Source organism: Lonchura striata, chromosome 12, assembly GCF_050655825.1.
Source record: "Lonchura striata isolate lonStrDom1 chromosome 12, ASM5065582v1, whole genome shotgun sequence".
In the NCBI taxonomy this organism is placed as follows: domain Eukaryota; kingdom Metazoa; phylum Chordata; class Aves; order Passeriformes; family Estrildidae; genus Lonchura; species Lonchura striata.
The window spans coordinates 23106648-23119694 of NC_140714.1; the positions used below are offsets into that span (position 1 = coordinate 23106648).

Here is a 13047-nt window from a genome sequence, read left to right on the forward strand (position 1 = left end):
AGCTGATGTTTTTGGCAATTTTCTCGTAGTTCAGTGAGTGGGCAAAGGCAGCAGGGAACACCAGACAGCAAAGCAGAGCTTGGGAGATGAGACTTCCTGTGCAGTGAAATGCAGAAACAGCAGATGGAAATCACACCTCACCTCAGGGATAAAAACACAATCCACTCATTTTAGGTGAGTAATGGAGTGTGTTACAGGGGAGGTGAACTTGCAGCTGGAATCCAGGTGGGACTATCCAGGCTCAGAATGATGCCTTTATAACGTTCTAGACTTCCTCCTGTTTCCCATCTTCCTCCTCTCTGTGTCCCTGCTGGCTTTCCCACTGGAGTCTCTCCGGTGTCCTAGCCCCTGCCATACCCAGCTGACAGAGCTCTGCACCCACAGAGGATCCTGCTGATGGAGCAGAGCTGGGTGTGGCTGCAAGAAAACCACATAAAACCAGCCCACACAGAAAGAGCCCGTGGGCTCTGGGTCCTGGTTGGCAGCCTTGCGTGTTTGTAAAGTTCTGCTGAAATGGGTTTTCAATACTTCAGCCTTGCTAAATTAGGAGCATGTTTCAGAATCATAAAGGCAGTCTGGTGGCTCCACGGGATGCAGCCTGCTGGTGGTCACTCTTATCTTGGATATTTGTTTTGTTTACAACCTGCTGCAGCAAATCTAAAGTGGATTTTGACAGTCTGCATTAGTCAGCTTATCCACCATGGAAAGAACCAGTGCTTCCCCTGTTCTTTGAAAACTTTCAAGGTCAATACTGACAGTCTCAAAATAGAATACAATAAGAAGAAATGCGTTATTTCAGTTACATTTTCGACTTCCTCACTCAAAATATTCAGGTACAATGGATCCAGTGAGAGGAGCTGGGATGGCCAGGAGGAAATGGGAGATAGACTGGGAAAAAAAACACCACTCTGCCTGCTCACTGCACACCTGTATGGATGTCAGACTTGAGCCTCTAATGCGTATTTGGAAATCAGTCCAAGCTAAAGTGTGTCTGACATACTTGGTTTGGGTTTCTTGGCAGCTTTACATTGACAAAACTGAAGATAACCAGCCCTGGCAGAGGGACTCTTTCTGCAGCTATGGGAGCTGGAGGGCTCACCTTGGCTGTCCTTGCAGCCTTTGCCACCTGAAAGCTCCTCACTGAGGTGACATCTGCTGGTGTCTGATTTCCATCAATTACTAATGATGAAAAAGTTTGAGAACCAGGAGCAGTTTCAAATCAGATTCCATGAGAAAGATTATTTTCCTGCTATTTCCCTTGAAGAGCCTTTTGATGTTAGATTTGGGTACATTTCTCAGACACTGGCAGTAAAATGTCAGAATCTGAAAGAATACTTTATCAAATGCTGCTTTTAAGTGCCCTTGCCTTGCCAGTACATTAAATTAATGGCAAGTCACTCTTAGACACGCTCACACCCAGCTTGAAGAATTAGGCTTTACTCTTTTTCACATGTACAACCTGATTTCCTCTCAGGGCACTGAAATGGGTGTAGCAGAGAGTGAATGTGACCAAATACCTGCAGAAAAATTGGCTGGTGATAAGGAAAGGGAGATGCCGTTTCCTTCCTAAACCGTGGTTTTCTTTCATTCAGAAATGATGGGTATTTCCATTTAGCCTCTCTTCTTTAAATCCTGGTTCTATTAGTTCTTCAGTGTCACTTGAAGTCAAAGCAAAATATTTTAAGTGATCTTATGTTGTTAAAAATATGGCTCAGAAACAGAGTAATTACTGTGGGTACTTTTCACACTGCAGGAATCTTCTCCTGTAAACTGCTTCTTTACCTTTTCCTTGTCACAAGTTCGGCTGTGCAGCTTGCAGCAAACCTTTACAAGTTGTGGTGATCAGAAATCCCTAGAATGGTGTGAGCTTTTCTGCATGGCCTCAGAGTAAGCATAGACTGTAATAGATTTGTTTGGATTGAGCTAGCCAATTTCTCTTGTATGAAATGTGCTAGAATAGTGACTCTCTGGTATTTTAAAGCAGCAACATCCATCTGCTGAAAGCTTTTCCTGTGTGAGCTGTGCATTTCTTGCTTCTCAACCATGCACTGCAATGAAAGGCATGCTCTGGAGTGGTTTGACTTTGGCCAAGGGGGCATTGTTTTCTGTTGCTTTGTGGCATCTTCTCAAATTCTGAAAAACTGTGGTTGGATGAGGACATGCAAACAAATATTTCAGTCTGAGTCTGCTCTGCTCCATGGCTATTCAACCAGAGTAGCACCACTTTCAAGTGGGAATGCCAGAGCCATGTGAAAGGCAGGGTCACAGAAGAGATGTGGCAAACCAGGTCCCACAATTTACAGGGCAGAAGAAAGGGGCAGATGACACTGGTGGTGTCATTCCACTGGTCTGCAATTAGGAAATTGTTGTTTAGGAATCACTAGAGACTTTTTTTTTTTTTTTAATCTTAGCTCTGGAACTCTTTCTCTTCTGGTTTGGTACCACTTCTGTGGGACTTTTATTTGGAAAATAAGTTGTTTCTAGGTGGGTCAAGGATTAACACCCCATGTACAGAGGTTTCTCTATGCTCTGGTTCCCTGCCTGTCCCTTAGAAGGGGACAGTGCTACCCTCTGTCCTTTGGTGCAGAGCTCAGAGCTTCAGGAGAGTTGGAGATGCAAAAAAAAGGGGCTGGATTCAAATCTAAACTTTTTTCCTGAAACCAGGCTTCCAAAGAGTTTTGCTTTCCAAAGCTAGTCCACGAGTGGGTATGTGCTTATCCCACCCATGAGGATGTCTGCTGTGGTTTTGTGTGGATTCACACGACCTATCTTATCCTTTCAGTCCCCAGACAATGTTGTCGGTTTCTTTCATTCAGAAATGATGGATATTTTCATTTAGTCTCACTTCATTAAATCCTGGATGTATTAGTTCTTCAGTGTCACTTGAAGTCAAAGCAAAATATTTTAAGTGATCTTATGTTGTTAAAAATATGGCTCAGAAACAGTAAGTTTTTACTTGGATAAATTGAGTGAAAGAGCTGCCTGAGGACAGGCCACCAGCATAGGGCTCCAATTTTTGGGTTAGGTTTAGGACTTCCTGAGTTTATCCAGGTGTGTGGTGCTCTGGTGAGATGCAGCTTCTACCCCCTCTTTGATCTGAGGAAGGATTTGGGTGCCTGAAAGTATTTCCCATGTCCATCAATTGGTCTGATGAGATAATTTAAACCTGCCTACAGCCTCTACCTTCCTTAGGGCATCATGGCTTTGACAGTAAAAGCTGCTGGAGTGATTTTGGGAGTCTCCTCTAATTCCTGGTTTAGTTTTATCACAGTCCTGACTCCTTTGGTCTCTCCTGGTGTTCCTCAAACACACAGCTCAGGGTGTTGAGCTGGCAGATGTGGGCTCACTGTCACCTCAGTCCCAGTCTCTGTGCAAACCCAGGTAAAGCACTACCCCAGCTCTGCTGCTCCCCTCTGCTCCTGCTGCAATGGGGGCCAGCAAGGGGCACTCATGGGCTGTCACCAGGCAATTTAAGGGAACTGTAACCCTGCTTTCAGGGCAGTAGTGCATCTCCACAGAGGGAGAGAGAAATCAGAGTCCTCTGCTCCTTTTATGCTTTCATTTTTCCTCCAGATGAAATTCAAGACTGTGTAGGAACATTTTGGGAGTGCTGATTATTTGCTTACAAAGTAAATAGCATTTTTCTCTCTGGCTATAGTTACACAATGATTTTGTGTAGTTGGTCCATCCCTCAGGGTGTCCAGCAGCAATCGGCAGGACCCTTCCCACATACACTGCAGCATCACACAATAACACAGTCCCGCTTTCCCAACCACTGGCTGTGTTGGAGACAGGATGCCACATTTCAGAAATGGAAACTCTTACCCTGCTACTTTTCCCTAATTGTATGCACATTTTGTCTGTGCAGACTTCAGTCTTGCCTGTGAATGGGAGTTGAGAGCCAGGACCAGCTCCAAAGTTTCCTCAAATGTTGCATTTATAGTGTCATAGATTGGGCCAGGCTGACTGTGCCATGAGGAGGAAGGTGCCCAAGCACTGTGGGGAGCTCCCACCTCTGACTGTAGCAGTGGATTCTGCTGCATGCCTTGCCTGTTGGGAGGGGCAAAGCTGGCAGCCATGCTGTGGATGCTCTGGTGCCTCCACCAGCTGTTTGCAGCTGTCCCCAGGGCCCGGCCCGGCCAGGCTGGTGCTGCAGAGCTGCTGGGCTGTGGGTTGGACAGGTGGCCTTGGTGGGCCATGGCCGTGCTCCTGCTGTTCTTCCCCGCTGGCTTGGGCAGAGCTGTCCTGCCAACAGCTCCGGCGGGCACCAAACAGGGTCTCTCCTTCCCATAACCAAATGCCCGAGAAGACAGAGGAGCCCTTCAGTGTGAAAACATCCCAGCTGTGTCTCAGCGCTGCCTGCCCCAGGAACAGGGCTCCTCCAGCCTGAGGGCCCGGATGGGGACAGCTGGCACTGAAGGGACAGAAAGGCAGGGCCAGCGGAGCCTGGTGCCCAAGGAGAGGTGCCCGAGCTCTCGATCCAGGACCAGCAGCTCGCTCTGGCCGAGCGCCCTGAGCTCACAGGCACGGCACACTGGGCTCGTTCCCGAGACCCTCTGAGGAGGGATGCTTTCCTGATGACATAGTGTTTGTTGCAGGGGCTTGGTTCGTCCCAGGGACTTGTCTCTAATTTATCCCAGGATGGGTTTCTATGAACAGTCGCTATTGTCACACGACAACGACGGGACGCTCTCCATGAGCAGGTCGGGGGCCGAGCACCAGGCGCTTCCCTGAGGGCTCACAGCCAGGTGAGTCTGGGGCTACTTACATCTCAGTAAGCAGCTGTGGGACAAAAAGAAATCGAAAAGCCCTGCTTACAGTACAATCTGGAAGCCACCTTTGGTCGACAGAGCGGCGTTAACCTGCGCAGAGCCAGGTGAGGCCCCTCACCCCCGGCTTTTTCCTTTCCTTTGCAGTGCGGGCCCCGGGAGCCCGCCTGGGGGCTGCTGCTGTCCCTGTGAGCCTCCCCGCACAGCCCATCCCATCCTGTCCCCCTGTCCCACTGTCCCGGCCGCTGTCAGGTCGGACAAACGCCGCCGCCGCTCGGCCCCGGCGCCGCTTTCCGGCCCCTCCCTCTGCCCCGGGGTCCCGCGGCCCCTTCCGCGGAGCGGAGCGAGCGGCGCGGTAAGTGCGGGGCGGCGCGGAGCCCCTGCGGCCAGAGCCCTTTCCGGGACAAATCACGGATAGTTCTTTGCGCTGTTCCTCTCTCTCTGTCTCTTCTCTCTCTCTCTCTCTCTCTCTCTCTTTTTTTTTTTTTTTTTTTCCTGTTGGTTTCAAAGCGGCAAATTGTCAAAGGAAAAGAAGTTGCTATGGATGTTTCGGAGCTGTTGTTGGTTTACTGCAAACAACTCACTGGGTGGAGGCGAGAGCAGCCCACGGGGCGGGGGGAGTGTTTGGAGAGCAAATGTCATTTGGCTGGAGGGAGAGCTGGCCTGATTGTTCCTCAAAGGCGTCCGCCGAGTCGTGCGGGCTTGTGAGCCGAGCGAAAACCAATGGGGAGTCCGAAAGGAAGAGGAGAAGGTATATGGCAGAGCTAAGAAAAGCGCTCTCTGCCTGCCCGTGCTGGTATGCTCGGATTTCTGGAGTGAGCGGCGTTTAAATGGCCCGGGGGCTGTGCCGGGAGCTCCGGGGGACAGGGAGGGATGTGCTGGGGAAGGTTGGGCAGCCAGGCTCGTAGGATCAGCGGAGAAATGGAGCTGCCGGCCGCACGCACACAGCCAGCCGGTTCTCGGCCCCCGTGCCTGCCCTCACCTTATCTCTGCCCTGTCGCTCGGAGCCCTGTGCGGAGCCTGGCGGTCGCCCCCGCTGAGCCGCCCCGGGGATGAGGTCGGAGGAGGAGGGTTTGGGCGCACGGTCTGTAACACCTGCGGGAAGGGCCTTGGAGCTGGTGTGTGCCCCACTGGTATCGAATTTTCTCTCTCAGCCTTTGGTTTTCTTTGGAAAGGAAAGTTGCCGTTATTGCCAAGTTATATTAGCGTCCAGTTTGGTTTCTTTGCACCTACAGGCAATAAGCAGACGGGCGGTGTTTGGAGTTTGTGTGGTTTTCTAACAGATCATCAGCACCTGAGTTCTGTCCTTTCCTGCTCCTCCTCATGACGCATTCTTGCTTTAGGCATCCTGGTCCTTTCAGATGCAAATGGAAGCTATGGGTACATCCCATAAACGTGGCTTTACTTGTAGCTTACGTCATTTAACAACAAAAACGACAGCTCGTGCTATACATTTAAAGGGTTTAAAATTGTCTGGGAAGATTTTGGACAGAAACCCCCCTTATTAGTGGAATTGATGAAATTAGTTTTATTATGAAAAATTTTCCCCTAATGACAGAATGGAGCCTACAGAGGCCAAACCCTAGTCTTTTAACTAGTTCTTCTCCCAAATGGCGTCAGCTGGACCTTCAAAAATCACTTTGAAGGCAGTTATACCAGCATTAATAGGGCTGATGTTGGCCTAAAAATATATTCCAAAAATCACACTCTTAATTGGCATTGCTTAGTTGGCAAAGCTTTCCCGATGCTGCCTTGCTCTTCAGGAGCCATGTTATTTTAATTGCATCAATGTATTATGTCACAAAGTCAGTGCTCTGAGCAGGGTTTATTGAGTTTAGTGTAGAGCCTAGAGCTTTAACTTTTCCACTAAAGACAAGAAACTGATGGCAAAACCATGGAGCTCTTCACCCTGGGAGCTCCTCAGAGACCCCACTTCTGTGGGACTGCTGATCCGAGCACACTGCATCAGGCTATTCTGCAAGTGACACTGGAATAAATAATAAGTAAACAGTAGCCTTGCAGTGTATATAAATACTAGGATAAATTGTTTTCTTTTAGTTTAAATCAGTTTCGGTGACTGAAGAGATCTCTCTTTACTTTCCATCCATCTGTCCATTGTGAACGGGAGTTGAGAGCCAGGACCAGCTCGGAGCTGGAAGAAATGGTGTTCTGCAGTTTTGTGCACTGAGTGTAGGTGGCCTCTGAGAAGTGATGGTGGGCAGAGTCCCCCGCAGTGCCTGGTGGCATTAAAGATGACATTACAAACAAAGCTCTTTCTGTCCCTCTCAGGCATGAGCTCGTGGGAGGGCAACAACAACCCCCATCTCTGGGGGCTGGGGGGTGAGTGTGGCTGAGGATCAGCAGGATCCCACTGGAAGAGGCTTGTGAGCTCCCAGGGAGTCTCACCAGAGTGCTCCTGAGTGCAGCTTCACTCCTGCAGTGTGTGAGATGGAGCCCTCCAGGCACCCCAGGGTGCTTTTTGGGACTCAGGTGGTAGATGGCAATGGAGCAGCAGCACAGTCGGGAAGTGGCATCTTCTGCATCTGATCATCTGTCCCTGGCTGGGATGGAGTCCTGGTGTTGCACTACCTGGAAACTGTTTTGCTGGACAGTTCCAGAGGGGACACTGCCGGGGCTTCCACGCTGCCAGAACCCCTCCAGCACTGCAGAAGGACATCCCTTCCTCTGGATTTGCAGGAGCAGAGTGGTTACAGCCCTTCCATCCAGGCTGCTTCCATGCCATGATTTTGTGCCTTTTTTGTCTGTACTGGAAGCTCTCCTGTTGCTCTCGCTGCTGTCATGTCTGGTGACTCAGGTCTCACAGGCTGCATGGAGGCTGCTGGGGATGGAAGGGACCTTGGCTGTCCCCCCCCCATCATCCCTGTGCCTCCGGAGTTTGCATCTCTTGTAAACCAAACCAAGCCTCCTGCCAACCACACCTCTCTCTGCTGCCTTCTTCTCTTAATCCAGGGAGATAAGGATTGGTCTTCTCTTTCAAACTGTTTTTTGAAATGTTTCCATGCCTGGGAGTTTCTTCCCATAGTTTGTGGGTACAAGGTGAGATTTAGCTGCTTGTGCCAAAACCAGAAGTGTCTCTTATATTCTGCAGAGATTTTGGTGGTTGCTGAAAGACTTGCAGTGGGCACATGCTTTCCTCCAGCTGCCTTCTGGCTGTTCAGCAGAAGAAACCAGGGTGCTGCTGGCTGGGGTCTGCCTCTTCCATGAGCCTTTGACCTCAGGGCACTGTGATCTCAGGTGGCCTCACAGTGCCCTGGGAGCTCCACTTCCTCCTATGTCCCAGGGCTGAGCATGCTGAGGTGTTTTTCTTAGTTGTATGCAGATCCCTAGTGAAAGAACGAACTGGGACTCTTAATTATTGTGCCTCTTATCTCCTTTTCGATGTGCCACCAGCCCATATGTTTAGAATAAGGCTCTGATCTCGTGATATGGGCTCATGCATTCACTTTTGTTTAGCTTTTCCCCCCATTCTCATGCATTAGAAATTTGGATTTCCTTCCAGCTCATTGGCATAACATAACCTTTCTTTATGCTGGAAGTGACATGTTGCCTTTAATAACAGGGGCCTGTATTTAATATCCCAAGAAGTCCTTTTCAATTCCACATTCATACAGACTAAGAGTTAAACAGAAGAGACTTGCAAAAGGGCTTTCCAAAAAGTGGTTTGTTTTCTCCTTCTTATGTTATTGTGTTCTTTCTGTTGGAAATCAAACAGTCAAAACAAACTTAGGTATGAAGAAATGCAGCTCACTTGTGGCCTGGCCACTCCTCCTGCTGAACATGAGCTGAGCAAGACCAGACCCTTTAAGCTACGTTTTGATTCTAGTGCATTACAAACCTAACCTACTATTCATGAAAATTAAGCTGTGTTAATCACATCCCTTGCTTTGCATTGGGGCAGGCATACATTCCTGTCTGTCTTGCTTGCTAAGGAGCTCTGTGGGTTGGAGCCAGAGGCAGGGGGAAGTTTAATCCCTGTCACTGATGCACTGACTCCAGCATGCAGAGGAGATCAGGGCAGTGTGCTTGAGCAGAGATGTCAATGGTATTTGCTGTTGGGTGTACTGGAGCCTGGGGCTTTCCCCAGCGTGGGCTGGTTTTTATGAATGAAGGCAGGCAGGGAGTGCCCAGCCCCATGCCAGGAACGCGCTCTGGGAGGGATGGGGTCCCTGGCACGGCTGCACGGACAGATGGACAGCCAGCTGCCATGGGCTGGGCTTGGGCACCCTGACAGACAGTGCAGGGTGAGGGTGCACTTTGTGCACTCCACACCTCACAGACCTTCTGTCTATTTTGGTACGATTTTTTTTTTTTTTTTTTTTTTTAATGATCCTTGGCATGAAACTGCTTTTAGTTTAGTTCTGGTTTTTGCTCCTGACTATTCACTGAGAATACCTCAGAGACAAGGAGCTCATTTTTTCCTGTATCCAGAAAACCTTTTAGTAACTGCTAACCCCTTACACTTGTACACATAAGTCAAAAAAGGATCTTAATGCAGTTTTGTCTAGACTGGTGCTGGAGAGAGAGAGAGAAAGCAATTCCTGGGGAAGGCATACATGAAATTTTGGAAATAGAAAATACAACCAGCAAATATTATATCCCCACCAGAGCTGGCAGAAGGGGTCTGATGGGTGTTCTTAATCCACCTCACTGCAAATCCAGCCAGGTTAGCTCAAACCACCTTTGTTTTTGACTTGAATTAGCTGAGTGTGCGCTAACACAGTGAATGTTCCCTCTGTCCCTCCTGCCAGACCTGTGGTGGGGGACTACCAGCCAGCTGCTGGTCCTCAGCCAGCTCCTGCTGTAGCCACATCCAGGAGACACTGTCTGTGTGTCCCTGGGCTTCACTGAATGAGAGCTGGGCTGTTTGGCCAGCAGCAGCTTAAAGTGTGCCCCTTATACTCTGTTTGTGCTGTCCTAAATCATCTCAGCTTGGTACCTGTCCCTCCTGGGAAATTCCATAGGTCCATGGTGCTCAGGGTGGGCCAGCTGAAATCCTTCAGGGCATCAGTGTGATTCCTACTGAACAGCTGTTTTACCCACGGAGTGACAGACCTGTTCTGCCCAAGCATTGGTGAACCTTTTAGGATGGTACTGGATATGCATGGACAGAGGTTTAGGGGATGCCTATGAGATCTGAATTCCCATTTAAGTTATAAGGCAATTTTTTAATCTGAGTTTCTGTGGCAATCACATTTGAAGTGTCTTATAGAAAAAACTTCTAGGACTGCTGCTTTTCTGTGCTATGCTCTGGGCTTTGGAGGTGAGGTTACTTATAAAAAAAATAAGGTAAAAGCTGGAAAAACTCTTTTGCTGGTGTCACAAATCTGATCAGAATGAGAGAATGCATTTAAAACTCTGAAGTGAAACCTTTTCACAGTGGAGTGTTACTTTAAATATATGTCTGGAATGGGGAAAGCATCCACTTTTGCAAATGATTTTTTAAAAAATAATTAAATTCCACTGTTTAGAAATTATTAATTATTGTAACATGTGAGTGCTGCAGTTTCATCTACTCACAGTAGTATTTCAAATGATTTAAAGTTGTTTGTTCAAGGTTTGCTTTTAGTATGTCATTAAATGTCATGGATTTATTCCAGCTGTCCTCCACAAATGTATCACTTGTGAAGGATTTTGCATGGGAACAGGCTGCCAGATTTTAGTTTTGATAGCAAAGCCCAATTTTGTTTTATTTTTAATCTAGTTTTGCTTTGCTAAGTGTATTACTGGCTCAAAATGGAGTTGGAAGAGAAGATGGTAGCAGCTCTGCTGGGCAGAGTTACTGGAGTGGCGTGCACCTCCTGAAACCCCCTGAGCCCAGGGTCAAGGGTGGGCAGCTGGTGCAGATCCATGACCGCAGTGACCACTGCCAGCCCTCCCCTGCTCCAGGCCCTGCTGGCCACTGCCTCTGCACAGCTCCCACGAGCACTCCTTCATTTGCTTTAGACAAAGCCAAGTGGATTATCTCTAGCCACTAACTAGACTATTGTAGATAATCCTGCTGCCTTTTGAGTTTGTCTCTTTCTTTCCTGAAGTTAACTAGCGAGGACTGAGAGATGCTGTTCTTCCATCCACCTGAAGGAGCTGAGCTGCTGAGCCTGCCCAGAGGCTCTGCCAGCTCTGTGGAGGCCAACTTTTTATTTATTCCGTTTTCATCACCAGGACACTCACATCTGGTGGCACGGTATGTCCTTTTCTGATTTTGTCTGCCTCATGTGTGGAGCTCTGTCCTACGATCAATACAACATCCAGTCTGATGCTCCTGAATGTAGGAGCTTGGGTATGATTAATGAATAAGAGTTGGATGGCTATTTGGAAAGGATATAATGTGATAGAGAGCATATTGGTTTGGGGGATTTACCCCTGAGTTCTGAGCTGGTGAAGTAGACTAAATTGTTCTGCTCAGGGGAGTTGCAGAATGCTTGGAAATGTTCATTTGCCTTCAGAGCAAAACCAAAAATGCATTCTGCTTTCTGACACACTGTTTGGTTCCTGGCATGGCTGCCTGCATATCCAGGAGGATATGTCCTGTGGAAAGTGTGTGTAATAATTCGTGAGCTTTTGTGAAATGCAGATGTTAACAGCAAGAGTGCACGATAAGCAATCTCTCCTTGCTTTTACTAAGATGTTTGCATTCTTCTCAAGGTGTTGACATAGCACACTATGCCCTGGGGTGCTGCAAGTGTCTGAATATTTAAGATGTGTAAAAGAACATTTAATAATGTCTCTCCAGTCTGGGCAAACAGGTTAACTTGAGTGCATCACTTCTATTCCTGCATTTAAATATAATGAAGTGAAAGAAACTCACTGGGGTTTACTTAAATTTACTAAACCCTCCATAACGATTTAAAAAATAAATCAACACTTCATGATGTTTGCCATGAAGATGAAGCATATGTCTAGACCAGACAGAGACAGTTCATGTATGTAGCTTTTGGTTACGTTTGTGTGGTTTAGAGTTGCTTGTCTCTGAGGGTGTAAATAGCACTTAAATTGTGTAAACTGTGTGTGTTGCAGTGCTGGGCACTGTGGCACTCCAACATGCAGCTGCATGAAGTTCCATGTTGCTGCCACAGCCTGGGGATGGCTTTGCACTGGGAAAAAACTCACTAACTGGGAATTTGAACTCGATAATTGTGTTGGATCTAGATGAACTTTAGGTCCTTTCCAACCCAAACCATTCTGTGAAAACAGGCAGTGAAGTGTGTAAGGCAAGCATGTGTGTGTTTCAAATAACCTCCAATGGGTTCAAAATGAAATGTTTCCATTTGGTTTTAAGCCTGCTTTTTGAAAACTCATTTAAAGAGCCTAAATAACATCTGCCATCAATAATGTTTGGGCCTTAACAAAGGACAGGACTCTGATTTTGGTGACTAAGGTGGCTGCAGAGCTGGGTGTTCTCAGGAGCAGAGACAAGGATTTCTCTAATATCTCAAGTAACAACTTCCAGTTTTCCCTCAATGCTGTTTTTTCCTGATGGGTAAAACAAGCAGGTCTTGTTTCCTCATTAAAAAGAAAAGCTAAGCAAAAGAAAAAAATGCTTTCTGCAAAACATCCTGTTTTCATCTTTATTTAATTAACAGGTTTTAAGTTGCAGAGTGACTGTCATCCATCTGACCTGCCTCCTGTCCCCTCCCCTCCTTATTGACACTGATATTAGAAGTATGGGAAAACTTAGACTGTTGGCAAAATGGGTGGAAAATCAAATGTTTAATGTTTTGCTTGAACATTTTGTGGTTTCTCCTGAAATTCTTCATCTGAAACAAAGGATGTTCTTTGTTCTCTATTGGGAGGCTTGTTTTTACTTGAAAAAAAATATGCAATGTCATTGTGGATTGCAGAAGTTTCTACAGAAATGACATAAGTTCTCTACAAAAACATTTTTTAAGACCTGGGAAAAAAAGGAGACAGTTACAAACTGCAAAAAAAATTGACTAGTTTTGATGTTTTTTTGGCAGATTCTTACAAATACATTCAGAGTCAAAATGTTAGTGATTTGGAAAAATCTTGAAATAGAGTAATTTCACATGACCCCCTCTTGGAAACTTCTAGGTTTTGCATTCTTTGCTCCAACACAATTCCCACTGAAGAAATACTTCAAAAAACCAAGTTTATGGATTCTTTTTAAAATGTCATCCCTTGCTTTTCTGATAACTGCACTAAGTTGTGTTTATGTATCTTAATCATACCCTGATTTACATGATCAAAAGAAAGCATTTGTGGATTTGTTTGGAGTCTGCAAAGGATGTGAACTGAAACA

The 13047-nt window shown here is 47.0% G+C and overlaps 1 protein-coding gene across 9 annotated transcripts in view; it reads left to right on the forward strand.

Moving 5' to 3' along the window:
• Positions 1-4610: 4610 nt before the first annotated feature.
• Positions 4611-13047, forward strand: part of FBLN2 (fibulin 2) — a 92597-nt gene continuing 84160 nt past the window's right edge. For 2 of the 9 annotated variants that reach the window (XM_085590847.1, XM_085590854.1), the window contains exon 1: positions 4611-4748. The gene's annotated coding sequence lies outside the window, so the exon portion shown is untranslated. Of the gene's footprint in view, positions 4877-5047; positions 5125-5388; positions 5566-13047 lie in introns of those variants that run through there. The other 7 variants (XM_085590845.1, XM_085590852.1, XM_085590844.1 and 4 more) reach the window with 5 other exon arrangements.